Source organism: Giraffa tippelskirchi, chromosome 3 (assembly GCF_054371585.1).
Source record: "Giraffa tippelskirchi isolate mGirTip1 chromosome 3, T2T-mGirTip1v1.2.pri, whole genome shotgun sequence".
NCBI classification, from domain to species: Eukaryota; Metazoa; Chordata; class Mammalia; order Artiodactyla; family Giraffidae; genus Giraffa; species Giraffa tippelskirchi.
In genome coordinates, this window is record NC_137277.1 from 53,725,073 (window position 1) to 53,748,608 (window position 23,536).

At 41.4% G+C, this 23,536-nt stretch overlaps 2 pseudogenes across 1 annotated transcript in view; both read right to left on the reverse strand.

The window, feature by feature from the left end:
• LOC145543514 (large ribosomal subunit protein uL30 pseudogene) overlaps window positions 1-23,536 on the reverse strand; it is a 208,818-nt pseudogene that overhangs the window by 10,276 nt on the left and 175,006 nt on the right. The window lies entirely within an intron of this gene.
• LOC145540420 (olfactory receptor 4D2-like) lies at window positions 17,885-18,832 on the reverse strand (annotated as a pseudogene).

Sequence of the window (23,536 nt, forward strand, 5' to 3'; positions counted from 1 at the left end):
GCTCAATGAATCACATGTTGGACTCCAGGCTGCCGGGAGAAATATCAACAACCTCAGATATGCAGATGATACCCCTTTCATGGCAGAAAGTGAAGACAAACTAAAGAGCCTCTTGATGAAGGTGAAAGAGGAGAGTGAAAAATTTGGTATAACACTCAACATTCAAAAAAATAAGATCATGGCATCTGATCCCATCACTTCATGGCAAATAGAAGGGGGAAATGTGGAAGCAGTGACAGACTTTATTTTGTTGGGTTCCAAAATCTCTGCAGATGGTGACTACAGCCATGAAATTAAAAGATGCTTGCTCCTTGGAAGGAAAGCTATAACAAACCTAGACAGCGTATTAAAAAGCAAAGAAGACATCACTTTGCCAACAAGGGTCCATATGGTCAAAGCTATGGTTTTTCTAGTAGTCATGTACAGATGTGAGAGCTGGACCATAAAATAGGCTGAGTGCTGCAGAATTGATGTTTTCGAATTGTGGTGTTGGAGAAGACTCCTGAGAGTCCCTTGGGCAGCAAGGAGATACACCAGTCCATCCTAAAGGAAATCAACCCTGAATACTCATTGGAAGGACTAATGCTGAAGCTGAAGCTTCAACACTTCGGTCACCTGATGTGAAGAATTGACTCACTGGAAAAGATCCTGATGCTGGGAAAGATTGAAGGCTGGAGGAGAAGGAGGCAGCAGAGGATGAGATGGTGTGATAGCATGATTAACTCAATGGACACGTGTTGAGAAAACTCCAGGAGATAGTGGAGGACAGAGGAGCCTGACATGCTATAATCCATGAGGTCCCAAAGAGCTGGACCTGACTTAGCAACTGAACAACAACAACAATCACAGTAAAAACTGTGATTTCTTTGGTAGAGCTTCCCACTCTACATGAGATTTCCAGGGTGACCTGAGTTCTTTCGTTACAAATATTTCTACTTAGCCAGAACTAGAAAAACACTACCTGAAGCTCTGGCTTCAACCAAACACAAGAGGTACAGATTTTAAAACCATGAATTCTCCCAAATTTAGAGCTTTATTCCATTTTAAAAACCAACCACTCATTAAAATAGCATGAGTTGATGCTAGGGAAGTGAATAGGTCTTATCCACCCTGGACTGTCAGATGTCACCAACTGTAACATAACATTATTAACAGTGACTAATTAAATTACCTGGATTAATTCATTATTATTCTGATTTGGTTTTCAATAAGAAAATCTTTACATCTTCTACCTTATATATTTCTCCTCTTAAGGCATGTAATTGTAAACACATTTCAACCCAAAGCTGATTCCTTAGAGCACTATTGTAGATGATAAAATCTGTTGTATTTGTTTTTCTTTTTGTTTTTTTATTTGGGTTGCACTGGGTATTTGTTGCAGCTATGCAGAGACTTTTCTAGTTACATTGGGCAGGCTTCTTATCAAAGAGCATTGGCTCTAGAGAGATCAGGCTCAGCAGACGTAGACTCAGTTGCCCTGTGGCACGTGGGAGCTTATATCCCCGACAAGGGATAGAACCCACATCTCCTGCATTGCCTGGCAGATTCTTTATTTATTTATTTTTTTAATAAATTTATTTATTTTACTTGGGGGCTAATTACTTTACAGTATTCTAGTGGTTTTTGTCATACATCAAAATGAATCAGCCACGGGTTTACATGTGTTCCCCATCCTGAACCCCCCTCTCACTTCTCTCCCCATCCCATCCCTCTGGGTCATCCCATTGCCCCAGCCCTGAGCATTTGTCTCGTGTATCGAACCTGGAATGGTGTTCTGTTTCACATATGATAATATACATGTTTCAATGCTATTCTCTCAGAAAGTCCCACCCTCACCTTCTCCCTCAGAGTCCATAAGACTGTTCTGTGCATCTGTGTTTCTTATTCTGTCTCGCATATAGGGTTATCGTTACCATCTTTCAAATTCCATATATATGCATTAGTATGCTGTATTGATGTTTTTCTTTCTGGCTTACTTCACTCTGTATAATGGGCTCCAGTTTCATCCATCTCAATAGAACTGATTCAAATGTATTCTTTTTAATGGCTGAGTAATATTCCATTGTGTATATGTACCACAGCTTCCTTATCCATTCATCTGCTGATGGACATCTAGGTTGCTTCCATGTCCTGGCTATTATAAATAGTGTAGCTATGAACATTGGGGTACACGCGTCTCTTTCAATTCTGGTTTCCTTGGTGTGTATGCCCAGCAGTGGGATTGCTGGGTCATATGGCAGTTCTATTCCCAGTTTTTTAAGGAATCTCCACACTGTTCTCCATAGTGGCTGTACTAGTTTGCATTCCCACCAACAGTGTAAGAGGGTTCCCTTTTCTCCACACCCTCTCCAGCATTTATTGCTTGTAGACTTTTGGATAGCAGCCATTCTGACTGGCGTGAAATGGTACCTCACTGTGGTTTTGATTTGCATTTCTCTAATGAGTGATGTTGAGCATCTTTTCATGTGTTTGTTAGCCATCTGTATGTCTTCCTTGGAGAAATGTCTGTTTAGTTCTTTGGCCCATTTTTTGATTGGGTCGTTTATTTTTCTGGAATTGAGCTGCAGGTGTTGCTTGTATATTTTTGAGATTAATTGTTTGTCCATTGCTTCGTTTGCTATTATTTTCTTCCATTCTGAAGGCTGTCTTTTCACCTTGCTTATAGTTTCCTTTGTTGTGCAAAAGCTTTTAATTTTAATTAGGTCCCATTTGTTTATTTTTGCTTTTATTTCCAATATTCTGGGAGGTGGGTCATGGAGGATCCTGCTGTGGTTTATGTCAGAGAGTGTTTTGCCTATGTTTTCCTCTAGGAGTTTTATAGTTTCCTGTCTTATGTTTAGATTTTTAATCCATTTTGAGTTTATTTTTGTGTATGGTGTTAGAAAGTGTTCTAGTTTCAGTCTTTTACAAGTGGTTGACCAGTTTTCCCAGCACCACTTGTTAAAAGATTGTCTTTTCTCCATTGTATATTCTTGCCTCCTTTGTCGAAGATAAGGTGTCCATAGATGCGTGGATTTATCTCTGGGCTTTCTATTTTGTTCCATTGATCTATATTTCTATCTTTGTGTGCCTGGCAGATTCTTAACCATTGAATCACCAGGAAAGTCCTAATAAATCTGTTTTAGAAATTGGCTACAATATGGCTTATTGTTTTGGACTTACTGTACTTGGTCCATTATGGATGTTCAATAAATGTTTGTGTAAAAACTGATAAACAGAAACTTCAATTAAATAGAGTTGAGAGAACAGAACAGGGAGCTTTCAAACGCTGTGACAATCACAGAGCCCAATAGGAAGAAGAAAGTCTCCTCTTCTTTCCTGGCTCAGTCTCAGCCAATGAAAAACCATGGCCTCTGTTTTCTGCAGACTTCCAGCCTCATTTCTCTCTCTAAATGCATTCTTTTCCCTTCCCATGGGGAACAGGCATATTGCTAATGATGGGTGCAGGCCCTGAATTGCAATTCTCTGCTGATCCTGAATAAAGCCAGCTTTTCTGGAGAAATATTTGGGTACATATGTTCAGTTCAGTTCAGTCATTCAGTCGTGTCCAACTTTTTGCAACCCCATGGACTGCAGCATGCCAGGTTTCCCTGTCCATCACCAAATTCCAAACCTTGCTCAAACTCATGTCCATCGAGTGGGTGATGCCATCCAACCATCTCATCCTCTGTCTTCCCCTTCTCCTCCTGCCTTGAATCTTCCCCAGAATCAGGGTATTTTCAAAGGAGTCAGTTCGTCTCATCAGGTGGCCAAAGTATTGGAGTTTCAGCCTCAGCAGCCGAACTTCCAATGAATATTCAGGACAGATTTCCTTTAGGATGGACTGGTTTGATCTCCTGGCAGTCCAATGGACTCTCAAGACTTCACCAACACCACAGTTCAAAAGCATCAATTCTTTGGTGCTCAGCTTTCTTTATAGTCCAACTTTCACATCCATACATGACTACTGGAAAAACCATAGCTTAGACTGGCGGACCTTTGTTGGCATCATAACATCTCTGCTTTTTAATATGCTGTCTAGCTTGCTCGTAGCTTTCCTTCCAAGGAGCAAGTGTCTTTTAATTTCATGGCTGCAATCACCATCTGCAGTGATTTTGGAGCCCTCCAAAATAAAGTCGGTCACTTTTTCCTTTGTTTCCTCGTCTATTTGCCATGAAGTGATGCGACCGGATGCCATGATCATAGTTTTTTGAATGTTGAGTTTTAAGCCAACTTTTTCACTCTCCTCTTTCACTTTCATCAAGAGGCTCTTCAGTTCTTCTTCACCTTCTGCCATAAGGGTGGTGTCAACTGCATATCTGAGGTTATTGATATTTCTCCCAGCAATCTTGATTCCAGTTTGTGCTTCACCCAGCCCAGCATTTTCATGATGCACTCTGCATATAACGTAAATAAGCAGGATGACAATACATAGCCTTGACATACTCCTTTTCCTATTTGGACCCAGTCTGTTGTTCCATGTCCAGTTCTAACTGTTGCTTCTTGACCGACATACAGGTTTCCCAGGAGGCAGGTAAGGTGGTCTCGTGTTCCCATCTCTCCAAAAACTTGCCGCACTTTGTTGTGATCTACACAAAGTTTTTGGCATAATCAATAAAGCAGAAGTAGATGGTTTTCTGGTATTCTCTTGCTTTTTTGATGATCCAATAAATGTTGGCAATTTGACCTCTGGTTCCTCTGCCTTTTCTAAATCCAGCTTGAACATCTGGAAGTTCATGGTTTACATACTGTTGAAGCCTGGCTTGGAGAATTTGGGGCATTACTTTGTTAGCCTGTGAGATGAGCACAATTATGCAGTAGTTGGAGCATTTTTTGGCATTGCCTTTCTTTGGGATTGGAATGAAAACTGACCTTTCCAGACCTGTGGCCACTCCTGAGCTTTCTAAATTTGCTGGCATGTTGAGTGCATCACTTTCACAGCATCATCTTTGAGGATTTGAAACAGCTCAACTGGAATTCCATCACCTTCACTAGCTATGTCCATAGTTATGCTTCCAAGGCCCACATGAATTTCCATTCCAGGATGTCTGACTCTTGGTGAGTGATCACACCAACATGCTTATCTGGGTCAGGAAGATCTTTTTTGTATAGTTCTTCTGTGTATTCTTGCCACCTCTTCTTAATATCTTCTGCTTCTGTTAGGTCCATACCATATCTGTCCTTCATTGTGCCCATCTTTGCATGAAATGTTCCCTTGGTATCTCTAATTTTCTTGAAGTGATCTCTAGTCCTTCCCATTCTATTGTTTTCCTCTATTTCTTTGCAGTGATCACCAAGGAAGGCTTTCTTATCTCTTCTTGTTATTCTTTGGAAATCTGCATTCAAATATCTTTTTTCTCTCCTTTGCCTTCAGTGTCTCTTCTTTTCACAGCTGTTTGTAACGCCTCCTCAGACAACCATTTTGTCTTTTTGCATTTCTTTTTCTTGGGGATGGTCTTGATCACTGCCTCCCGTACAATGTCACAAACCTCTGTCCTTAGTTCTTCAGGCACTCTGTCTATCAAATCTAATCCCTCGAATTTATTTGTCACTTTCACTGTGTAATTGTAAGGGATTTGATTTAGGTCATACCTGAATGGTCTAGTGGTTTTCCCTACTTTCTTCAATTTAAGTCTGAATTTGGTAATAAGGAGTTCATGATCTGAGCTACAGTCAGCTCTTGGTCTTGTTTTTGCTGACTAGATAGAGCTTCTCCATCTTTGGCTGCAAAGAATATAATCAATTTGATTTCCATATTGACCATCTGGTGATGTCCAACACATGTTCTCTTGTGTTGTTGGAAGAGGGTGTTTGCTATGACCAGTGTGTTCTCTAAGCAAAACTCTGTTAGGCTTTGCCCTGCTTCATTCTGTACTCCAAGGCCAAACTTGTCTGTTACTCCAGGTATTTCTTGATTTCCTACTTTTGCATTCCAGTCCCCTATGATGAAAAGGACATCTTTTTGGGGTGTTAGTTCTAGAAGGTCTTGTAGGTTTTCATAGAACTGCTCAACTTCAGCTTCTTCAGTATTACTGGTTGGGGCATAGACTTGGATTACCGTGATATTGAATGGCTTGCCTTGGAAACAAACAGAGATCATTCAGTCATTTTTGAGATTGCATCCAAGTACTGCACTTTGGACTCTTTTGTTGACTATGAGGCTACTCCATTTTATCTAAGGGATTCTTTGCCACAGCAGTAGATATAATGGTCATCTGAATTACATTCACCCATTCCAGTTCATTTTAGTTCACTGATTCCTAAAACATCGATGCTCACTCTTGTCATCTCCCGTTTGACCACTTTTAATTTATGTTGAATGGCTGTATGGCGCTGGAGCGACTGTGAGGACATACCCCTCTTCCAAGAGCAGAGAAGCCTCAGCAAGATGGTAGGCTCTGGAACAAAGGAGAAGGGCAAAGGAGAAGAAGTCTCACAAGATGGTAGGAGGGACGAAATCACGTTTAGAATTAAACCCCATACCTGCCAGAGATGTTCAGAGGGCTCAAACATAACTTGTGTGCACCAGGACCCAGAGACCCCACAGAGACTGAGACAGAACTGTGTTTGAGTGTCTCCTGTGGAGGTACGGGTCAGCAGTGGCCTGCTGCAGGGGCAGCAGCTCTGGGTGCAGTAGACCTGGGTATGTAATAAGCCCTCTTGGAGGAAGTCGCCATTAACCCCATCATAGAGCTGCCAGAACTTACACAGGACTGGGCAAACAGACTCTTGGAGGGCAAAAACAGAACCTTATGTGCATCAGGACCCAGGAGAAAGGATCAGTGACCCCACAAGAGACTGACCCAGACTTGCCCGTGAGTGTCCAGGAATCTGAGGTGGAGGTGTGGGTTAGTGGTGGTCTGCTGCAGGGTTGGGGTCACTGAGTGTAGTAGTGTACGAGTGGGACCTTTTGAAGGAGGTCTCCATTATTTTCATTACCTCCACCACAGTTTGGCCGCAGGTCAAACAACAGGGAGAGAACACAGCCTCACCTATTGACAGAAAATTGGATTATAGGAATGCAAGGGATTTCTGTGTGTTAATTTTATATCCTGCAACTTTACTATATTCATTGATTAGCTCTAGTAATTTTCTGGTAGAATCTTTAGGGTTTTCTATGTAGAGGATCATGTCATCTGCAAACAGTGAGAGTTTTACTTCTTCTTTTCCTATCTGTATTCCTTTTATTTCTTTTTCAGCTCTGATTGCTGTGGCCAAAACTTTCAAAACTATGTTGAATAGTAGTGATGAAAGTGGGCACCCTTGCCTTGTTCCTGACTTTAGGGGAAGTGCTTTCAATTTTTCACCATTGAGGATAATGTTTGCTGTGGGGTGGCATATATAGCTTTTATTATGTTGAGGTATGTTCCTTCTATTCCTGCTTTCTAGAGGGTTTTTTATCATAAATGATGTTGAATTTTGTCGAAGGCTTTTTCTGCATCTATTGAGATAATCATATGGTTTTTATCTTTCAATTTGTTAATGTGGTGTATAACATTGATTGGTTTGTGGATGTTAAAGAAACCTTGCATTCCTGGGATAAAGCCTACTTGGTTATGATGTATGATCTTTTTAATATGATGTTGGATTCTGTTTGCTAGAATTTTATTAAGGATTTTTGCATCTATGTTTATCAGTGATATTGGCCTGTAGTTTTCTTTTTTTGTGGCATCTTTGGTTTTGGAATTAGGGTGATGGTGGCCTCAAGCAATAAATGCTGGAGAGGGTGTGGAGAAAAGGGAACCCTCTTACACTGTTGGTGGGAATGCAAACTAGTACAGCCACTATGGAGAACAGTGTGGAGATTCCTTAAAAAACTGGGAATAGAACTGCCATATGACCCAGCAATCCCACTGCTGGGCATACACACTGAGGAAACCAGAATTGAAAGAGACGCGTGTACCCCAATGTTCATCGCAGCACTGTTTACAATAGCCAGGACATGGAAGCAACCTAGATGTCCATCAGCAGATGAATGGATAAGGAAGCTGTGGTACATATACACAATGGAATATTACTCAGCCATTAAAAAGAATACATTTGAATCAGTTCTATTGAGATGGATGAAACTGGAGCCCATTATACAGAGTGAAGTAAGCCAGAAATAAAAACACTAATACAGCATACTAATGCATATATATGGAATTTGAAAGATGGTAACGATAACCCTATATGCGAGACAGAATAAGAGACACAGATGCACAGAACAGTCTTATGGACTCTGAGGGAGAAGGTGAGGGTGGGACGTTCTGAGAGAATAGCATTGAAACATGTATATTATCATATGTGAAACAGAACACCATTCCAGGTTTGAGGCACGAGACAAATGCTCAGGGCTGGGGCAATGGGATGACCCAGAGGGATGGGATGGGGAGGGAAGTGGGAGGGGGGTTCAGGATGGGAAACACATGTAAACCCATGGCTGATTCATGTCAATGTATGGCAAAAACCACTACAATATTGTAAAGTAATTAGCCCCCAACTAAAATAAATAAATTTATCAAAAATAAATAAATAAAATAAAATAAAAAGAAAATTGGATTAAAGATTTACTGAGCATGGCCCTGCCCATCAGAACAAGACCCAGTTTCCCTCTCAGTCAGTCTCTCCCATCAGGAAGCTTCCATAAGCCCCTTATCCTCTCCATCAGAGGGCAGACAGACTGAAAACCACAATTACAGAAAACTAACCAATCTGATCACATAGACCACAGCCTTGTCTAACTCAATGAAGCTATGAGCCATGCCATGTAGGGCCACCCAAGACAGGCGAGTCATGGTGGAGAGTTCTGACAAAACGTGGCCCACTGGAGAAGGGAATGGCCAACCACTTCAGTATTCTTGCCTTGAGAACCCCACGAATAGCATGGAAAGGCAAAAAGATATGACACTGAAAGATGAACCCCCAGGTTGGTTGGTACCCAATATGTTACTGGAGATCAGTGGAGAAATAGCTTCAGAAAGAATGAGGAGATGGAGCCAAAGCAAAACCAGCACCCAGTTGTGGATGTGACTGGCAATGGAAGTAAAGTCCAACGCTGTGAAGAATGATATTGCATAGGAACCTGGAATCTTAGGTCCATAAATCAAGGCAAATTATAAGTGGTCAAACAGGAGGTAGCAAGAGTAAACATAGACATTTTAGGAATTGGTGAACGAAAATGGACTGCAATGGGTGAATTTAACTCTGATGACCATTATGTCTACTACTGTGGGAAAGAATCCCTTAGGAAAAATGGAGTAGCCATCATAGTCAACAAAAGAGTCTGAAATGCACTACTTGGATGCAATCTCAAAAACGACAGAATGATCTCTGTTCATTTCCAAGGCAGTCATTCAATATTACAGTAATCCAAGTCTATGCCCCGACCAGTAATCCTGAAGAAGCTGAAGTTGAACAGTTCTATGAAGACATACAAGGCCTTCTAGAACTAACACCCAAAAATGATGACCTTTTCATCATAGGGAACTGGAATGCAAAGGTAGGAAGTCAAGAAATATCTGGAGTAATGGGCAAATTTGGCCTTGAAGTACAGAATGAAGCAGGGCAGAGCCTAACAGAGTTTTGCCAAGAGAATGCACTGGTCATAGTAACCACCCTCTTCCAACAATACAAGAGAATGTGTGTTGGACATCACCAGATGGTCAACACCGAAATCAGATTGATTATATTCTTTGCAGCCAAAGATGGGGAAGCTCTATACAGTCAGCAAAAACAAGACCAGGAGCTGACTGTGGCTCAGATCATGAACTCCTTATTACCAAATTCAGACTTAAATTGAAGAAAGTAGGGAAAACCACTAGACCATTCAAGTATGACCTAAATCAAATCCCTTATGATTACACAGTGAAAGTGACAAATAAATTCGAGGGATTAGATCTGATAGGCAGAGTGCCTGAAGAACTATGGACGGAGGTTCATGACATTGTACAGGAGACAGTGATCAATACAATCCCCAAGAAAATGAAAGGTAAAATGGTTGTCTGAGGAGGTCTTACAAATAGCTGTGAAATGAAGAGACACTAAAGGCACAGGAGAAAAGAAAGATACACCCATTTGAATGCAGAGTTCCAAAGAATAACAAGAAGAGATAAGAAAGCCTTCCTCAGTGTTCAATGAAAAGAAATAGAGGAAAACAATAGAATGGGAAAGGCTAGAGATATCTTCAAGGAAATTAGAGATACCAAGGGAACATTTCATGCAAAGATGGGCACAATAAGGGACAGATATGGTATGGGTCTAACAGAAGCAGAAGATATTAAGAAGAGGTGGCAAGAATACAGAGAAGAATTACACAAAAAAGATATTCACGACCCAGATAATCACGATGGTGTGATCACTCACCTAGAGCCAGGCATTCTGGAATGTGAAGTCAAGTGGGCCTAAGGAAACATCAATACAGACACAGCTAGTGGAGGTGATGGAATTCCAGCTAAACTATTTCAAATCCTAAAAGATGATGTTGTGAAAGTGATGCACCCAATATGCCAGCAAATTTGGAAAACTCAACAGTGGCTACAGGACTGGAAAGGGTCAGTTTTCATTCCAATCCCAAAGAAAGGCAATGCCAAAGAATGCTCAAACTACCACACAATTGCTCTCATTTCACATGCTAGCAAAGTAATGCTCAATATTCTCCAAGTCAGGCTTCAACAGTACATGAACTGTGAACTTCCAGATGTTCAAGCTGGATTTAGAAAAGGCAGAGGAACCAGAGATCAAATTGCCAACATCTGTTGGATCATCCAAAAAGCAAGAGAGTTCTAGAGTAACATCTACTTCTGCTTTATTGACTATGCTAAAGCCTTTGACTGTGTGGATCACAACAAAGTGTGGAAAATTCTTAAAGAGATGGGAATACCAGACCACTTGACCTGCTTCCTGAGAAATTTGTATGCAGGTCAAGAAGCAAGAGCTAGAACCAGACATGGAACAACAGACTGGCTCCAAATCAGGAAAGGCTGTATATTGTCATCTTGCTTATTTAAGTTATATGCAGAGTACATCATAAGAAATGGTGGACTGGTTAAGCACACGCTGGAATCAAGATTGCTGGGAGAAATATCAATAACCTCAGATATGCAGATGAAACCACACTTATGGCAGAAAGTGAAGAAGAACTAAAGAGCCTCTTGATGAAAGTGAAAGAGGAGAGTGAAAAAGTTGATTAATTTTTTCCTTTTTTAAATCAGTTTTTTAATCTATTTTTTAACTTTACAATATTGTATTTGTTTTGCCACACATTGACATGAATCCACCATGGGTGTACATGTGTTCCCCTTCCAGAACCCCCCTTCCACCTCCCTCCTTATCCCATCCCTCTGGGTCATCCCGGTGCACCAGCCCCGAGCACCCTGTATCATGCATTGAAACTGGACTGGCGATTCGTTTCACATATGATAATTTACATGCTTCAATGCCATTCTCCCATATCATCCCACCCTCGCCCTTTGCTATAGAGTCCATAATACTGTTCTATATATCTGTGTCTCTTTGCTGTCTCACATACAGGGTTATCTTTACCGATTTACTAAATTCCACATATATGTGTTAGTATACTGTATTGGTGTTTTTCTTTCTGGTTTACTTCACTCTGTATAATAGGCTCCAGTTTCATCCACCTCATTAGAACTGAATCGAATGTATTCCTTTTAATGGTTGAGTAATATTCCATTGTGTATATGATTTAAAACTCAAAGTTCAGAAAACTAAGATCATGACATCCGGTCCCATTACTTCATGGCAAATAAATGGGGAAACAGTGGAAACAGTGACAGACTTAATTTTGTTGGGCTCCAAAATCTCTGCAGATGGTGACTGCATCTATGAAATTAAAAGATGCTTGCTCCTTGGAAGGAAAGCTATGAGCAATCTAGACAGCATATTAAAAAGCAGAGACGTTACGTTGCCAACAAGGGTCCATCTAGTCAAAGCTATAGTTTTTTCAGTAGACATGTGTGTATGTGAAAGTTGGACTATAAAGAAAGCTGAGCACAGAAGAATTGATGCTTTTGAACTGTGGTGTTGGAGAAGACTCTTGATAGTTCCTTGAATGTGAGGATATTCAACCAGTCCATCCTAAAGGAAATCAGAAGGAAATTCATCGGAAAGATGGATGCTAGAGGCTGAAACTCCAATACTCTGGGTACCCGATGAGAAGAACTGATTCATTTGAAAAGACCCTGATGCTGGGAAAGACTGAAGGCAGGAGGAGAAGGGGAAGACAGAGGATGAGATGGTTGGATGGCATCACCAACTCAATGGACATGAGTTTGAGTAAACTCTGGGAGTTGGTGATGGACAGGGAAGCCTGGTGTGCTGCTCTCCATGGGGTTGCAAATAGTCGGACACAACTGAAAGACTGAACTGAATTGAACTGGATTTACCTTGATTCATGGACCTAAGATTCCAGATTCCTATGCAATATTGTTCTTCACAGCATCAGATTTTACTTCCATCCCCAGTCACATCCATAACTGGGTGCTGTTTTCACTTTGGCTCCACGTCTTCATTCTTTCTGGAGTTATTTCTCCACTCTTCTCTAGTAGCATATTGGGTACCTACCAACCTTGGGGTTCATCTTTCAGTGTCTAATTTTTTTGCCTCTCTATACTGTTCATTGGGGTTCTCAAGGCAAGAATACTGAAGTGGTTTGCCATTTCCTTCCCCAGTGGACCACATGTTGTCAGAACTCTCCACCATCATCTGTCTGTCTTGGGTGGCCCTACATGGCATGGCTCATAGTTTCATTGAATTAGACAAGGCTGTGGTCCCTGTGATCAGTTTGATTTAGATCAACATTTATTTGCATAACTGAAACTTATCCTTTTTAAGAGTAGGAGAGCAATAAAAGCCAGATTGGGTACACCTCTATGCTCAATGCTGAAAATACAAATATAAGACATATATTTTCCTCTCTAGGCTGATGGGGGAAAACAGACCTAGAAACACATAAATGAACTTCAGTGAGGAGATAGCTCTACCAGGGGAATGCTCAAATGTTTAAAGGCCAAGCAGCTAACCATGACTGGAAGAGAAGAAAGACTTTGAAGCAGAGATGACATTTAAAAAGAGGAGAAGTTCAAATGTGTTCACAGACAAAAGAGGGAAAGTGTGTATCTGTCAGGAAGAACAGAGATCCAGAGCTGAAATGGGGTGGCAAACACTCCATGAACCCTGAAAGCCTCGATGAGGCTGGAGTACAGGGGAAGTGGTAGGACATTCAGTGGAGAGCAGGCAGGGGTCACTCTGCATAGAGTTAAAGAGCCAGCCTCATACATTTAGATTTTACATTCAAGAAGGTGAGAACAAGTGGAGGAGATTTGCAGAAGAGTGACCTGCAGACCAGGGTCTATGTGGCAGCAGGGAGGAGGAGAGAGGGGAGAGCTGAGAGGATGGACATAGTGGTATACAGCTCCTTTGTTTATTCATACCCTCCTGTTTCAGAGAAGACTTAATGAAAGCAGTTAAAGGTTTATGACTGTCCTGTGTTTGGGACTCAGGCCATCCCAGCTTCAAAGTCATCAAAAATGTGAGGATGGTGAAGAGCTAGAGGAGAAAGGGAAAGGGAGATGGGAGCCAAGAAGGAAGGAGGAGGATAAAAAGTTAATTAAGAAAAATCAGGAGTGAAAGGTAGTGAGTCAAGAGGGACCCACATCTCAGTGATATCAGGACACTTAGTGAGTCTGTGATGCACTTGGCCTCCCCCTCCTGAGCCAGGATGCTTCATGCTTCCTTTTGGTGTGTGTTCTCACACATCTCAGGGCTGGAGGTTATTATTCACAATAGTCAGGACATGGAAGCAACCTAGATGTTCATCAGCAGATGAATAGATAAAGATGTGGTACATATATATACAATGGAATAGTACTCAGGCTTAAAAAGAAATGAAATTGGGTCATTTGTAGTGATGTGGTTGAACCTAGAGTCTGTCATATAGAGTATAGAATGACAGAAAGTAAGTTAGAAAGAGAAAAACAAGTAATGTGTATCAGTTCAGTTCAGTTGCTCAGTCGTGTCTGACTCTTTGTGACTCCATGAACAGCAGCACTTATGGCCTCCCTGTCCATCACAAACTCCCGGAGTCCACCCAAACCCATGTCCATTGAGTCAGTGATGCCATCCAATCTTCTCATCCTCTGTCGTCCCTTATCCTCCTCCTGCCCTCAATCTTTCCCAGCATCAGGGTCTTTTCCAATGAGTCAGCTCTTCGCATCAGGTGGCCAAAGTATTGGAGTTTCAGCTTCAGCATCAGTCCTACCAATGAATATTCAGGACTGATTTTCTTCAGGATAGACTGGTTGGATCTCCTTGCAGTCCAAGGGACTCTCAGGAGTCTTCTCCAACACCACAGCTCAAAAGCATCAATTCTTTGGTGCTCAGTTTTCTTTATAGTCCAACTCTCACATCCATACATGACTACTGGAAAAACCATAGCCTTGGCTAGATGAACCTTTGTTGATAAAGTAATATCTTTGCTTTTCAATCAACAGATGTATATGGAATCTAGAAAAAAGGTATTTATGAACCTATTTTCAGGGTAGGAATAGAGAGACAGATGTAGAGAACCAGCTTGTGGACCCAGATTGGGAAGGAGAGGGTGGGATGAATTGAGAGAGTAGCATTGACATATATACATCACCAAATGTAAAATAGGTAGCTAGTGGGAAGTTGCTGTACAGCACAGGGAACTCAGCTCAGTGCTTTGTGTTGACATAGAAGGGTGGGAGGGCTTCCCAGGGGGTGCAAATGGTGAGGAGCCAGCCTGCTAATGCAGGGATGTAAGAGAGGCTGATTCCATCCCTGGGTTGGGAAGATGCCCTGCAGGAGGAAATGGCAACCAACTGCAGTACTGTTGCTTGGAGAATCCCATGGACAGAGGAGACTGGCAGTCTACAGTCCATAGGGTCACAGAGAGTCAGACATGACTGAAGCAACTTAGCACACACACATGCATACAGAAGGGTGGGGTGGGGGAAGTGGGGGGGAGGCTCCAGAGGGAAGATATATATATGTATTCTTATAGCTGGTTCATGTTGATATACAGCAGAAACCAACACAACATTGTAAAGCAATTATCCTCCAATTTAAAAATAGACTTTTAAAAAGGCTGGAGGTGAGGAATAAGGTAGAGAGCAATTTCTTTCTCCTCCTGCATCTCTAGCCTCTACTCAAGAAAGAGAAAGCTTTTCCAGAAGCACCCTGGCTAACATACTGTTGTAATTTTCATTCCTGGATCACATGAGCAAATCTGGCTTCTAAGCGTTGTGGGAAAATGAACACATGAGGAGACAAGCAAGCTGGAAATGGTTGGGAATGGCTTTGGATAGACCCCCAAGAAAAAGGCTATCTTGTTTAAAGCACTTGAATAGGGAATGAATATGATGAACCAGAGGCAAGAGACTGCTAAAAGTGACAAAAAGTCTGTCGTACAGTAAAACCTCTTCTAACAGTGGAGGTCACGAAATCAAAAGTTAGTAATGTAAATGAGAGAAGGAGGTCAGGTAAGAATTAGCGCTACTGATCCATCACTTTCCGCACCCCAGCACAAAATTTGAGCATCTAAGACAAAGAAAGGAAATCAACATTTTTCTTTGCAGAAACAACAACTCTAGAAAAATTGATCTTCATGTGATGGCACTTGAGGCTCCTCCAATAAAGAGCTGATTTCCACAGAATCCCTAAGGTAAAATCTAAAAGCTTCAATACATCAAGGTACCAATTAGTATTTTATTGCCTTGCTCTTAAATGTAGATAGCCAGGAATCACCAGGAGTTTAAGGAAGGCCACTAACAAAGAGAACAAAACAAAATAAGTAGAAAAATTAATGATAAGAAAACTGAAAAGACCAAGGAAATAGAAATGTTTATATATAATTAGCATCCTTTGAAAGAAGCAAGAACATATTTCTGTCCTCTGAGTAAGAAGCAGTTTTAAAAAATTAAATTTCAATAAAAGCAAATACTAAAATGAAAGATTGATAACCCTAACACCAAAAATAAAGAAGACAAACTACAAACTGGGAGGAATTATAATAAATATATACAATACTATAGTAAACACTGACAGTAGATCAGTAACCAAGTTATATAAGAACTTCTACATTAAAAATAAAAAGCTAGGACTTCCCTGGTGGTCCAGAGGCTAATTGCATGCTCCATTGCAGGGGCCTGCGTTCGTTTCCTCATTAGGGAACTAGATCCTACATGCCGCTACTAAAGATTCTGCACAAGGCAATGAAGATCAAGGAAGATCCCACATGCAGCAACTAAGACCCGGTGCAGCCAAATAAATAAACATTTTTAAAAAATTCTCCAGTTAAAAAAAAAAAAGACTGCAGTGACATACCATTTTTTATTCACTTAATTGACAAAAATTAAGAAGTCCAACAATATTAACAATTAGGAGGATGTGAATCAACCTCAGCAATGTGGCTGACCATGTAATTTGGTACAACTTTGGAAAACAATTTGGCACTACTTTGTAAAAGTAAGTCTTTGAAGATCTCACAATTCAGCAATTCCATTTCAAGGTATATAATCCACAGCTCCTCAACATAGCAACTGGAGACAAGTAGAACATTCAAAATAGTGTTGTTCCAAGAACAAAAACCAGGAACAATCCAAATAAGCTTATCCTTACACTGCTGTGTAATCACAGTAGTGCACATGAATGAAATATAGCCAAACAAAGCAATATGGACATTTAGAAAGAATGTTGAGTGAAAAAAGCAAATCCTAGAATATTATGTACTATCATTTGTATAAATATCAAAAGAGCAAAACAAAGCAATATACTGAATATGTCAATATGTGATAAAATTGTTTTTATAAACAATGGACTGATAAACACTAAATTCAAGAATGTGTTGCATGAGACAAGGGCTCAGGGCCGGGGCAATGGGATGACACAGAGGGATGGGATGGGGAGGGAGGTGGGTGGGGGGTCCAGGAAGGGGAACACATATAAACCCATGGCTGATTCATGTCAATGTGTGGCAAAAACTATTACAATATTGTAAAGTAATTAGCCCCCAACTAAAATAAATAAATTTATTAAAAAAAAAAAAAAAAAAGAATGTGGTTTCATCTGGGAAGAAATGATGTGATGGAAAGCACCTATAGCCAGGTAAAAGTTATTAGTACAGGCTGGTTCTTGAACTGTAGCATATTCATAAGTGTTCATATAATACAATATAGTGTTTTATAACTTAGAAGCATTTTATACATAATCTTTTGCTTGTTATAATTACTTATACTGCATTAAAATATAGAGAAAAGCAACATTCATATAATTTCAAGTTTGCAAGTTAAATAAAATATATGGTATAATGTTTTCTCACAGTATTTTCAATTTGATTCTTATAATAAAGCTAGAGGGTTTGGGTCAGATATTAATTTTAGCAAGTGTGTTGAGGAAAATATCATGAGGCCAAGAGACCCCAGGTGTCTCATTCAAGGTCATCCTTTGCTAAGTGATGGGTTACAGTCTTCAACTGAAGGTTTAAGACCAGAATGTTGGGCAGTTTCCAACAACCCAGACTCACACCTAAATGGGGTACTAGGTGAAGGGGTCAAAATACAGAAAACAGAACTGCTCTTCTAGGGAAATGATGTCATCCTAAGGAGAAACAGTCCACCAAGAAGTCAGAAAGGAGGGTGGGACTTTCCAGAATGTTTCCGTGACAACACATCCTATCATCATAGGAGTGTTCAAACCACCATCAAAAACAAAAATAAGGATATTATCCATTTTCCTAAAAATCTAAATATGTTGCTTAGGTTCATTGTGCATTCACTTCTATGAGGACCATCACAACACATCCAGGAGATATGAACAGGGCAGACACAGCAGCTCTCTCTCCATTTTACAAGTGGAAAACAAGACGAAAGTGGTCTACCCACTGTCATTCCCTTGTACAATCCAACTGATGTGAGCGTAATCTCTTCAGTGCTGTCTGTATCTCCTGTCTCATCAGGGTGCAGATCATGGGCAAGCACGGGGTCTTGACCGTGTGGCTGATGGATACAGCCTGGACCACAGAGAAGGAAGAAAAGGGCCGGGCATAGAGGTAGATGCTTGGAATGAAGACCATAGACACCAAGACAATGGGGGTGGTACAGGTGGAAGCTGCCTTCCTCCTCGCCTGCCCTGAGTGGGACCTCAGCATCACCAGGATGGCTGAGTAGGAGACCAGGAGGAGGAGGAACCAGATGACATCCAGCATCCCACTGTTGGAGATCATGCGGAACTCCAAGACAGAAGTGTCAGTGCAGGCGAGTCTCAATACCTGTGGAACATCACAGTAGAAGTTATCTAGGACATTGGGGCCACCAAAAGGCAGTGGGAGCATCAGAGCCAGTTGGGAGACAGAATGAACAAAACCTACCATCTATGCTGTCGCCACCAACCCCACACAGAGCTGAAAGCTCATGATGATGACATAGAAGAGGGGCCAGGAGATGGCTATGTAATGGTCATAGACCTTCATAGAGAGGAAGAAGGTCATGACACCTCCCAGAAATTAGAGGAAGAAGACCTGAGCCTCATAGCCCTGGTATGAGATGGTCTTCTTCTCAGTGAGGAAGTCCACGAGCAACTTTGGGGCAGTGACTGGGGAGAAACAGAGGTCTATGACAGCCAGGTTTCACAGCAGGAAATACATGGGTGTGTGGAGTCTGGAATCAGAGGTCACTGTGACCATGATGAGGAGGTTTCCCATGATAGTGGTGGTGGAGACAAACAGGAACACCGGAAACAAGACTAGCTGGAGCTCCTGAGTCTGTGAGAGCCCCTGGATAAATTCTGATATACATGGGAGATTCCCTGATTTCGTGGTGTCTTCTCCATACATCTAAAGAAAACACACCAGGAAAGAGATGTGTTATTGCTCAGGGACTCACTCAAATTGAGTGTCCAGGTCTTAATGATGGACTTTCGTGTGCAGATCATAATATTTGGTGCTGCCTTAATGGTCTTGTCTCTGGAGAGTTCGCTAGGTGGTTCTGGAATATATATTCATCAAGGGCTTCCCAGGAGGCTCAGTGGTGAAGAATCCACCTGCCAATGCAGGAGACACAGGAGAGGTGGGTTCAATCCCTGTGTTGGGAAGGTGCCCAGGAGGAGTAAATGGCAATCCACTCCAGTATTCATGCCTGAAAAATCCCGTGGATAGAGGAGCCTGGCAGGCCACAGTCTATGAGGTCGCAAAGAGTCGGACATGACTGAACAAATGAATATACACGAGTGTATATTCACGAGATAGCTTAATGCTATCCAGAGACACATACGACCTGCCTTTCAAAGATTCAGTGTTATCTACTGGTGGTAAGATACTTGGAGTTCAACAGACCTGTAGTTAAATTCCTCTTTCCTTGATATTTGACCCTGGAGAAATTACTTAACCTTTCTAAGTTTCCACATTTGTATGGTAGGAATAAAAATGACTTTCTTTATAAAATTGTCTAGAGGATTAAATAAAATAACACACAAGGTTCCTAGAAGAGTGTCTGGAATGATAAATGGCAAACGCGTTCCTCTGTGTAGTCTACTACTCTAAAATCTCCTCCCTTCCTTGACAATCGAATAAATTTTGTACCAAAATTTTTTATGCAACAGTTACCACATCATAATGTTAATGAACTTTTTGTGTTTCTGTATTTTTCCATCCATAATTCAACTAAAAGTTTGCAGAGGGGCAAATATGGATCTTATAATTTATTTGTGCCCTACAGTATCCACCGTTGCTGATAGTCAATACCCAAAATCTTTTGACTGCCGTGTGGGTGAACATCTATAGGGAATGCCTTCCTTCACTGGTGTAGATGATCCCTTACTGGGTGAGGTAACAGAATATGTGGTGTGTGTGCTGAGACATGAGATGGGGAGAGAGATTGTCTGGATTAAAAAAGGGGTAATGGATCTTGCTGTGGATGTGGCTGGTGATAGAAGCAAAGCCCAATGTTGTAAAGAGCAATACTGCATAGGAACCTGGAATGTTAGGTCCATGAATCAAGGCAAATTGGAAGTGGTCAAACAGGAGATGGCAAGAGTGAACATCGACATTCTAGGAATCAGTGAACTAAGATGGACTGGAATGGGTGAATTTAACTCAGATGACCATTATATCTACTACTGTGGGCAGGAATCCCTTGGAAGAAATGTAGTAGCCATCATGGTCAACAAAAGATTCTGAAATTCAGTACTTGGATGCAATCTCAAAAACGACAGAATGATCTCTGTTCGTTTCCAAGGCAAACCATTCAATATCGCGGTAGTCCAAGTCTATGCCCCGACCAGTAACACTGAAGAAGCTGACGTTCAACGGTTCTATGAAGACCTACAAGACCTTCTAGAACTAACACTCAAAAAAGATGTCCTTTTCATTATAGGGGACTGGAATGCAAAAGTAGAAAGTCAGGAAACACCTGGCATAACAGGCAAATTTGGCCTTGGAGTACAGAATGAAGCAGGGCAAAGGCTAATAGAGTTTTGCCAAGAGAACGCACTGGTCATAGCAAACACCCTCTTCCAACAACACAAGAGAAGACTCTACACATGGACATCACCAGATGGTCAACACCAAAATCAGATTGATTATATTCTTTGCAGCCAAAGATGGAGAAGCTCTACACAGTAAGCAAAAACAAGACCGGGAGCAGACTGTGGATCAGATCATGAACTCCTTATTGCCAAATTCATACTTAAATTGAAGAAAGTAGGGAAAACCACTAGACCATTCAGGTATGACATAAATCAAATCCCTTAAGATTATACAGTGGAAGTGACAAATAGATTTAAGGGACTAGATCTGATAGACAGAGTGCCTGATGAACTATGGACAGAAGTTCGTGACATTGTACAGGAGACAGGGATTGAGACAATCCCCATGGAAAAGAAATGCAAAAAAGCAAAATGGCTCTCTGAGGAGGCCTTACAAATAGCTGGGAAAATAAGAGAAGTGAAAAGCAAAGGAGAAAAGGAAAGATATTCCCATCTGAATGCAGAGTTCCAAAGAATAGCAAGGAGAGATAAGAAAGCCTTCCTCAGGGATCAATGCAAAGAAAGAGAGGAAAACAACAGAATGGGAAAGACTAGAGATCTCTTCAAGAAAATTAGAGATACCAAGGGAACATTTCATGCAAAGATGGGCTCGATAAAGGACAGAAATGGTATAGACCTAACAGAAGCAGAAGATATTAAGAAGAGGTGGCAAGAATACACAGAAGAACTGCACAAAAAAGATCTTCATGACCCAGATAATCACGATGGTGTGATCACTCACCTAGAGCCAGACATCCTGGAATGTGAAGTCAAGTGGGCCTTAGAAAGCATCACTATGAACAAAGCTAGTGGAGGTGATGGAATTCCAGTTGAGCGATTTCAAATCCTGAAAGATGATGCTGTGAAAGTGCTGCACTCGATATGCCAGCAAATCTGGAGAACTCAGCAGTGGCCACAGGACTGGAAAAGGTCGGTTTGCATTCCAATCCCAAAGAAAGGCAATGTCAAAGAATGCTCAAACTACCGCACAATTGCACTCATCTCACATGCTACTAAAGTAATGCTCAAAATTCTCCAAGCCAGGCTTCAGCAATACGTGAAATGTGAACTTCCAGATGTTCAAGCTAGTTTTAGAAAAGGCAGAGGAACCAGAGATCAAATTGCCAACATCCACTGGATCATCGAAAAAGCAAGAGAGTTCCAGAAAAACATCTATTTCTGCTTTATTGACTATGCCAAACCCTTTGACTGTGTGGATCACAATAAACTGTGGAAAATTCTGGAAGAGGTGGAAATATCAAACCATCTAACCTGTCTCTTGAGAAACCTGTATGCAGGTCAGGAAGCAACAGTTAGAACTGGACATGGAACAACAGACTGGTTCCAAATAGGAAAAGGAGTACATCAAGGCTGTATATTGTCACACTGCTTATTTAACTTACATGCAGAGTACATTATGAGAAACGCTGGGCTGGAAGAAACACAAGCTGGAATCAAGATTGCCGGGAGAAATATCAATAACCTCAGATATGCAGATGACACCACCTTTATGGCAGAAAGTGAAGAACTAAAGAGCCTCGTGATGAAAGTGAAAGAGGAGAGTGAAAAAGTTGGTTTAAAGCTCAACATTCAGAAAACTAAATCGTGGCATCTGGTCCCATCACTTTATGGCAAATAGATGGGGAAACAGTGGAAACAGTGTCAGACTTTATTTTTGGGGGCTCCAAAATCACTGCTGATGGTGATTGCAGCCATGAAATTAAAAGACGCTTACTCCTTGGAAGGAAGGTTATGACCAACCTAGATAGCATATTTAAAAGCAGAGACATTACTTTGCTAACAAAGGTCCATCTAGTCAAGTTTATGGTTTTTCCAGTGGTCATGTATGAATGTGAGAGTTGGACGGTGAAGAAAGCTGAGCGCCGAAGAATTGATGCTTTTGAACTGTGGTGTTGGAGAAGACTCTTGAGGGTCCCTTGGCGTGCAAGGAGATCCAACCAATCCATCCTAAAGGAGATTAGTCCTGGGTGTTCATTGGAAGGACTGATGTTGAAGCTGAAACTCCAATACTTTGGCCACCTCATGCAAAGAGTTGACTCATTGGAAAAGACCCTAATGCTGGGAAGGAATGGGGCCAGGAGGAGAAGGAGATGACAGAGGATGAGATGGTTGGATGGCATCACCGACTCGATGGACATGGGTTTGGGTAAACTCCGGGAGTTGGTGATGGACAGGGAAGCCTGGCGTGCTGCAGTTCATGGGGTTGCAAAGAGTCGGACACGACTGAGTGACTGAACTGAACTGAACTGAATGGATCTTATATGAAGGGGAATGGAAGAATTCTTCTTAATTAAACTAGAATTTTATAAGATGTTACTGAATATAAGGATAGAAGAGAAAGGAAGATGTTGATATAAGAGAAATAAAATAGACAAAGCAATAAAGAGGGGAGATTAAGATGAAGGGAGAGGAAGGAAGGGGAATGCAAAGGTAGAGAGGAGGGGAGGACCGGGAATAAAGATCAAAGAGGACAAGGAGGGTAAAAGATAGAGGTGACAAGTGAGGGTTAAGTGGCCTCCTCACTCCCCTGCCTTGTCTCTTTCCACCCCCTTACCTGCCTCCTGCAATCTGTTATCCAGTAGGGGTCATTTTAGTCTCATCCTTCTGCTACCATCTGCATCCACTTCGCTCCATCTTCTATATCACTGTCACAGCTGCTGCAGCTGCTGCTGCTAAGTCGCTTCAGTCATGTCTGACTCTGTGTGACTCCATGGTCTGTAGCTCACCAGGCTCCTCCATCCATGGGATTTTCCAGGCAAGAGTACTGGAGTGGGGTGCCATTGCCTTCTCTGCCCTGTTACAGAGACCTTTCTAAACTGGTATCTGATCACTTTTCTTGCTCTTTATAATCTTTTAATGACTATCAAGGGCTCACATCTTAAAACTCAGAGTCTTAGATGTACATTAATATCTACAACTATGCTTCTGGGAATTTAAAAAAATTTTTCTACACTTAATGATGCTGATATTGGCTTTATATATTCACAGGCAATGT